Source organism: Furipterus horrens, unplaced genomic scaffold, assembly GCF_987537825.1.
Source record: "Furipterus horrens unplaced genomic scaffold, mFurHor1.1.pri manual_scaffold_11, whole genome shotgun sequence".
Classification (NCBI taxonomy): domain Eukaryota; kingdom Metazoa; phylum Chordata; class Mammalia; order Chiroptera; family Furipteridae; genus Furipterus; species Furipterus horrens.
Genome location: NW_028327181.1, coordinates 81,758,933 through 81,767,604, shown reverse-complemented (window position 1 = coordinate 81,767,604; position 8,672 = coordinate 81,758,933).

Below are 8,672 nucleotides of genomic sequence, written 5' to 3'. Positions count from 1 at the left end.
TGTTCCTGTCAGTGGGGAGTGAGGATGGAGGTACCCCTGGAGCTTATCCTGTGCCCAGGTAGTTGCCAGCCTAGGCGCTAATGCTGCCCTGGTTTCTGGAGTCATGGGGACCAGGGGGGTGTAAGAGCCCACCGCTGGGGACTGCCCTAATTGGATGACTTTGCAGGAAAGCCAGGCAGGTGCGCTCGGCTCTCCCTGCTTCAGCTTGCTACAAACATATATACCATGGTGAGGTCTAGGGGTTAATTGCCTCCTGCCTCACTCCTGGTAACCAATATTTCATTTACTGCTCGGAGGGGGAGCTGCCCAGAGAATCAATCCTGGACAAGCATCCAGGAGACAGGGGAGCTACAGAGGCACCGGAGCCGTTTCCAGGTGGATCTCTGAGCACCAGAGGAGGAGGCAGGAGGCGAGCACCTAGAGAAGGCAGCCAATTGCTCAAGGCTACTCTGGGCCTCGCTCATGTTCTACTGACCCTGACAACAGTTTCAGGATCGCCAAGGGCTGGGAGAAAATCACAGGGGTCCAGAGGCTGCATTATCCCAGCTAGCAGTGCTGTTTCTGCTGCTCTGGTTCCTTCTGCACTTATTTATCTAGGTACCCCATAAGCTGTAGCAGGTTAGATGCTGTTAATAAGGTTATTTGCACAAGCAATGAAGGTATATTTGAAAATCAGAACTGGAAGTGTGAGCGCCTCACTCCCTTCCAGGTTAACATACTACAAATGAGGTGATAAATAAGGTGAACGTGAAAAGTCTACACATGTTTAGAACTGGGAGGGGTGGTGGCGGGATTACAGAGAGGTGGCAGCTGGGACCTGGGCGAAAAAGGGCCAGAAGGCTACCTGCCCCTACCCCATACTTTCCACATGCTACCCATTTGCCCCATCCACCAAAACTGAGAACTAAAGCCACAGAATGGGAACTCCCATCACACAGCTGGATAAACCAAAACCCAGGGAAGTTTCAGGGCAGCTAGAACCAGAGTCAGCAGGACCCAACAGGCATGCAACAAGCAGAGACAGAGCGCTGGACTTAGGCTCAGTCATGCTCAGTGGTTCTGAAAAAGACACCTCTCTGAGCCCCATTTTCTCTGTTTATAAAATAGAGCTAGATAATAAAAATGTATTTATTTGGAGGCTCTTGTGAGGCAGTGGGTGAAGACCTGTTTGTAAATTATAAAGCAAAATGCAAATGCATTTTTATTATTACAACCCAAGTCTCTTGAGCCCCATGAATTTAAAATTCTTTTGGCTGCACTTCAATGCCTGGAATGGTGATAATGATCATCACAGAAGATGAAGATACCGGTTGTTCTCCCAAAGTGAATGTAGGGCACTAGGGGAGGGGTTGGTTTGGGGTATACGGGATGTGGAGCTAAGTGTTAAGAATGGAGTACCCTGAGCCCAGTCTCCAGTGTGGATTCCCCCACCATTCTGCCCTGAGGCCTCCAGTTTGGAGTGAGCACAGGGATCCCCCGAGGCCCTGGCCCACCTATCTGTTCCTGTTCCTACTTGCTCTGCTTCACTTCAATGTTACTAAACTCCTCCAACACACCACCAGCCTCTAGCTTGGCATGGAGGATCCAGATGGATAAGAAACCACCCAGAGCTTCAAGATACCCACAGGGATCTTAGAGATACAGCCAGGACCTGGTACTATTAGAGGGGCAGGGAAGGCTTCCCAAAGTGTGAAGAGGGGTTATTTCTGAGGGAGCCTGGACTAAGTGGAGGCTTACATTTTTTTACTTCTAGAATGCTTAGAAAGATTTTACAACAAACATATATCCCACCAAAACCTGAGACCCCCCCCCCCCCCGGTTGTTGCTGAAATTGTCCCTTTGGGGATATGGTGGGTGGTAAAACCCTGGCAGCTGAGGGTTTTCTCTTCTCTTGCCCAAGGGTTTGGGGAATGCTGGAGCTGGAGGAACAACATGCACTCTGATCTCTGTGTCAACAGCTAAGTTATAATATCATAGTAGCTTATGTACCATGTACTATTCCTTTTAAACCTCACAATGATCCCACAAGGTAGTTGCTGTTATCACAATGAGATACAGAGAGGTGAATTAACTTACCCAAGATCGCATGGCTTACTCTTACTGGGAACAGCTCTTCTGACCGGCCCTTCCCTAGAGTAGGGGAAGTTGTCAAGTCTCACTCCCTCCCACCCCTGAATCACCAGACACACCCCTTCCTACAAGGTCTGCTGCCTGGGCAGGTGGTGCAAGGATGGGACTCATGTCTTTTGCCAGATGGTGAAGAGTAAATTCAAGGGTTCCTTCCCAGGCTCCCAGTGCACAGGCTCTTTTGTTTTCTGAGTGAGGAGCCCCAGCCTGGACTAGGACAACTGCCTAGGCTGGGAGAGTTGCAGACCTCTCCCTGCCTGCCCAGAGCCAGGGATGGGTCTGCTAGGCCCTAGGCTACTTCAGCTGCCTGCAGAGCATCTGCTCACTATTCAAAGCTCACATCCCTTGCCTGCTCTTCCTTGAAGCCTTCCTGGACTCCCCTAGCAGTCCTCTACTTGCCTGTCTCCAAGGCCAAACTGAGAGCTTCCTCCAAGTAGGACAATGGCTTACTCAATACCTAATGTGCCTGTCACACAATAATCATTCCACTAGCATAATAGCAGCCATTTCAAACTTCTCTCACTCTCCATAAACTTCCACCTCCTGTGATGGATGCTGTGATGCACTGCCCAGGTCTCGTCCAGGAGCGAGGATCTATTCTCCCAGCTGCTGGGAGTGCTGCCAGCAGATGGCTCTCGGCTACCGGCCCCCTCCAGGGATTGCCTCGGCTGATGTGAGCTGCGTGCCCAACATCCTGCCCTTTTCTCAGGCAGCCTGTTCCCAATGACTGATCAACATAGGGTTTAATTCAGGACAACTCTGAAAAATCTTCCCAGCTTCAGAGCTCCCAGGTATGCCCAATCCTGCTTCCTTTCCCTCTCTTCCACAGGTGTTAATTCTAAGAGCATTCTCCAATAAACTTCCTGCACACTTATCTCCATCTCAGAGTCTGCACCTAAGAATACCCCAAACCTGCAACATCTATCCCTAGTCCCATTCATTTATTGATTCCTTCAGCCAATTTTATTGAGTACCTATTATGTCTTGACCCAGCAGCAAAGGCAGCAGATGGAGTGTGAAGCTAACTGTTCAATAGGTGATCATATCTCCTACCTGCTAGAGAAGTTAGAAACTACAAAAAGAAGACTCCATCAACTTCCCTGCTTTCGTGCCCCTCCTCTCCTCTTCCATTTTGCCTCCTTGGAGGAGCTGGTCCCCCTTCCAGAGAGGGAGAAGGCAAGTGAGAGGACAGAGAGGGAGAAGGCAAGTGAGAAGAATATCGGTGTGAGAGAGAAACATCAATTGGTTGCCTCTCATCTGTACCCCAACCCCGATCAGGGACTTAGTACACAACCTAGGCAGGTGCTCTAACTGGGAATAAAACCAGTGACCTTTCACTTTGTGGGACGATGCCCAACTAACTGAGCCACACTGGTCAGGGCAAATCTCTACTATTCTTAAATATCCTCCCTGACTCCACATCCCCTTCCAACTACACCTCCTTTTTCTTCTCCCTTTGACAGGCAGATGACTTAAAAGAGTTACTATTTGCTCACCTCCTACTCTGATCGGGCTGCTGCCACTCCCTGAAATTGCTCCTGCCAAGGCCACCTGTGACCTCCTTGTTGGCAAACTAAGTGAAAACTTTTCCATCTTCATAGTGCTTAGCTTCTGTGCTAGGCCAGATCTTGAAGTCTGGCTCACATTTAATGATGACAAGAATGATGTCTTGAATTTGGTTCAAGGACCTTTTAAAATTAGTCTATATCTGAAGTAGCTAATGCCATACCTAGGTGCAAAGTATGTATAGTGATAAGGGTGCTGGTGAAAGGATGTGCCTCCCCTCTGTCTCCTTTAAGTACCTAGGGTTGGTGGTCTTGTCTGTTACAAATAGTGAGATATCCACACAGCTCACAAGCACATAGAACCTGTTGGCTTTCACACCCCAACTCCTGTTAGCCCAGAAATATCTTTTGCCACCATACAAGGCAAAATTCTGCACCTGGCCCTCATGTCTGGGTTTTAAACCTTGAAATTTTTGTTGGGCCAGTGCTAGATCAATCTCCTCATCAGCATCTGAAGTGTAGAGCTCAGAGGTTTTCCATTTGTGTCTACTAAAGTGGGCCCAGCCAGGCCCTCCCGAGGCCTCTTAGCATCATGGGCTCAGTGGACTCACCTGCAAAATTCTTTTACCTTGGCTTCTGAGAGCCAAGGAACAGCTCCCTTTGCCAAACTATCTCCACTCCCCCTTCAGACCTCAACTTGCATGTCACTTCCCCCTGAGAGCAGAGTCAGCCTCTGGTCGTCACCGCACCTGACTCACCTTACCTTCTCCAGCTAATTTAACCAAGACTGGACCAAAGCAAGACCTGGCTTACAGGAGGACACAAGAAGCACCTGTTCCTCTGTAGGTTCCTGGGGACCCCAAGCCCTCCCCCACACTCCCAAACCTCTGGAAGCTCTTCTTTAACAGTTTCATTTCCCTTGAGTAATGGAGATGGCAAAAACACCTTGGTTTTCTTGTAGCTTTATAATAATAGGCCTTTGCATAGTTTTCTCATTTTATTGTCACCAAAGTTGCAGTGTTATCTCATTGTACAGAGAGGGCAATTGAGGTCCAGGTAGGTAAATGAAGAGTTTGGGGCAAATCAACCAGGTAGTAAATAGTGACTCTACTATCTTGATGGCAGGTCCTCTGACGGAATTTTGCCTTCTGCTTTCTTGCATGCCTCAGACCTGCTTGTGTGTAGGGATAGATCAATTTATTGAAAGTGGTGAGCAACTAGCTGCTGGCAGCCATCACCTACTTCATCCTAATCGGATTCATAGAAAGCTACCCCCTTACATATGCAGGGGGTTTGGAGGAATTTCTCATCCATGCTCTTCTAGGTGAGTAGGAAGGGCAGGATATTAGCCCCATTTTATAGATGAGTAAACTGAACACTCAGAGCAGAAGTGACACCCACACAATCTTGGCACTAATTAGTGACTCCACCACTAGTGATTGGAATCCGGCCTCAGAATTCCAGTGCAAGACTCTCTTTGATCCCCACAACCTAGGTGTTGGAAATCAGCATGAGGTTGGCCCACCAGAATCCAAGCGAGGAGCGGCTACCAGCACCCTCCAGGGATTGCCTCTGCTGATGCTGAGGATGGAGACAGGACTGCCCAGCGATGCCCTAAGGGGCCAACCCTCAGGTTCAACAGTCCGTCCCTGATACTCCGGACACTGTCAAAGCCAAGCGGGTGGAATCGTCATTCTCTGCCTCTGCTGGCTTTTCCACAAGGCTGCTCTCGAAATTCATTTTTGGGATGGTCCCATGACGAGATGAGACCCTGGACGGGATGCCCACGGAAAAAGGAGGTTTGAAAACGGGTTTGACGTCTGCTGCAACTGGTGATGAATCCAGTCCCAGGGACGACAGAGACGGGCCGTGGCACCCCCGGACTCCAATCCTGTACTGGTTTCTGTCGATCAGTGTGGTCCGCCCAGCCTCGGAGGCTGCTTCAAAACTGCCACACAGCAGTTAAAGGAAGTGCGCAAGTGCACTGTTGCCAGCGCTGAGGCCGTACTTTGTTACTTAAGAAACAGCCAATAAGCGATCCAGGCGGTGGCCAATGGGAAACGCGGATGAGTCGACCTGGCTGATTTGAAAGCGCTGCGCGGGCGGAGGCTGGCGTGGTTGAAGGGAGGGTGTTGGGCACACTCTCCCGAGTCCCGGGGCTCCTGTCTGCGGCGGAGGGACCCGGCAGCGAGCGGCGACACCAGCGGCTGGGAACCGACGAAGGGTAAGTGCTTCCCGCGGGCTCCTGCGCTCAGATCTGGGACGCCCAGCCCCAGCTGCTCAAGGTGGCAGCTCCAGCCCGAACTCTTTAGTGCGAGACACTAAGGTACAGACGTGGAGACCATCCAGGTTCTGCGTGGTCTTCTTGGAACAGAACAGGGGCAGCGCGGGGATCAGGGCGCTTCCTAACACATCTGAGCTGGAGATCGTGACCCCTCTGCTCATTTGTACCAGACCTAGAGTAAGTACGCACATCTGCACTGGACCCGGCCCTCTGCACGTTTGTTCTGTGAAAGATCCTCCTGCTTGTGTGTAAGGAAGAATTGGGTCTTCCTGGGCCCTAGAGCTGGAGACCTGTGACCCCATGTGCATCTGTGTAGAGTAGCTAAGACCCTCTCCACATTCTATGCAGAAGAACTGATTGCAGAGCTATCCCGGTGGCCGTAACTTAGTGGCTGGGCACTCAGTTAATAGTTGATTGAATAAATGAAGGAATGAAAGAATACCTGTATGGCAGAAAACCATGCTTTCTGCTACTGCTCCTAGGATGCCTCCTCTTAGCTTTGACCATTTAAAGTAGTGAGTAACTTGGAAAAGATAATGCCTGGTCTCTGACACAGGAGACATAGGGGATGTTACTGAAGACATTAGTTCTTCTGGCATCATGGGAAAATGTTGTTTGTCATGTTAATCCTAATAATAATGACTAACATTTTTTTTGAGCACCTACCCTGTTTGAATGAACTTTAATCCTCACAGCAACCCTATGGAATAGATACTGTACTAGTATTATTTACATTTTACAGATGGGGAATCACTAGCTAAAAGAAGAAAGTCTACAAAATTTTTCTGGATGAACTTCTCAGCATTACTCTGCTTTCTTCAATCTTGTCCCTATTCTGTTTCCTCTCTCTCAACACATGCCATGCTTCAACTGCCAACACATCCAGTCCTTCTCTGCTTCTTTCGTTATTAAATTACCCCACTCTCAGATATTTTAAAGTGTCTCAATTTGTTGGTCTCTATATTATCCAACCCACCTCCACTTATACATTTTTAAAAAGATTTTTTTAATTTATTTATTTTAGAGAGAGGGGGAAAGAGGGAGAGAAACATTGATGTGTGAGAGAAACATATATTGGTTGCCTCTCACATGCCCCCAACCAGGTACCCGGCCCGCAACCTAGGCATGTGTCCTGACCAGGAATTGAACAGGTGACCTTTCAGTTTGCAGGATGACACCTAACCCACTGAACCACACCAGCCAAGGCTACCTTTTTTTTTGGTAGGTACACAAGTAGCCCTAGCCAGGCGGCTTAGTTTGTTGGAGCATCAGCCGATACACCGAAAGGTGATGGGTTTGACTCCCAGTCCATGTTTCTCTCACATGGATGTTTCTCTCTCCTCCACTCTCTCTAAAATCAGTAAACATATCCTTGGTTGAAGTTTTTTTGTTTGTTTGTTTGTTTTTTTAATATACAAGTAGCATATTTTTGGAGGTATTTATAAAATTTTTCTCTATCAGACCACAAAGCAGATGTAAACAATTATCAGAGCTCAAACTATATTCTCTTTCCACAAGCAATTAAGGGAAAAATACAAAAGAAAAAAATTAGAACAGACCCATATTTTATATCTTTTTTTAAAAATGGAATCTATTGGGGTGACATTGGCTTACAAAATCATACAGGTTTCCAGTGTACAACTCAACAAAACATGATCTGCACATGGCATCATGTGCCTATCACCCCAAGCAAAGTCTCCTTCTGTTCCCATTTTCCCCCACTTTGTCCAGCTCTACCTGCCCCCATCTCCCTTTCCCTCTAGCTATCACCATACTGTTGTGTATGTCTATGCGTTATATATATTTACACACATATATATTTTTTGCTTAATATCTTTTCTTTCTTTCTTCCAGCCATCTGAACCCCCTCCCTTCTGACAGCATCAGTCTATTCCATGTATCCACGCCTCTGTTTCTATTTTGTTCATCAGTTTATTTTATTCATTAGATTCCATATACAAGTGAGATCATGTGGTATTTGTCTTTCTCTGACCGGCTTAGATCTTTTTAAAACACCCACTTAACTCAGTTAAATAGGATATCATAATTGTAATTAAAAGACAATTAGCTTGGAACAGTGATAATACCACTTATAAAACTTGTAAGTTGCAGTTAAAGTAATATTTTGAGGGAAATTTATAGTCTTAAGTGCTTACACTTTAACTTTTTAAAAAAGCTGAAAGTTAGTAAGGCAAATATACTACTTTAATAAGATAGAACAACAGGATAAATATGTAGGAAATAAAAAAGAGTTAAGAGCAGAAATTAATGAAGTAGAATTTTACTACATAATAGGATTAACTTAGCCAAAATCTATAACTTTAAAAAGACTAATAAAAAAGCTAAATCTCTAGCAATAAAGAAACATAAAAAATGCTCTTAAACATGAAAATGGAGATATAACTTTAGTTACTGAGAAATTAAAAGAGAGAGAGAGAAAGACTTCAGTGGAACACCCTTTTTATCAATGCTTTTGGACAGTTTTCTAGGAAAAAAACAACTTACCAAAACTGATTTAAGAAGTTCTGGAAATTTTTAACAGCCCTAGCTAGGGCCATTGAGGAAATTGAATTAGTTTAAAATGTACTGTCACATCTATCAAAAAGCTCCATTGAACTCCACCAGAAATATATAAGCAATTGAATAAAATTATTCTAATTTTATACAAATTCTCCCTTAAAAAAGAAAAAATGTCCTGTCTATTCTGTGATACCAAAAGTGAGACAAAGAAAATTATAAGTCCATCTCTTTTATAA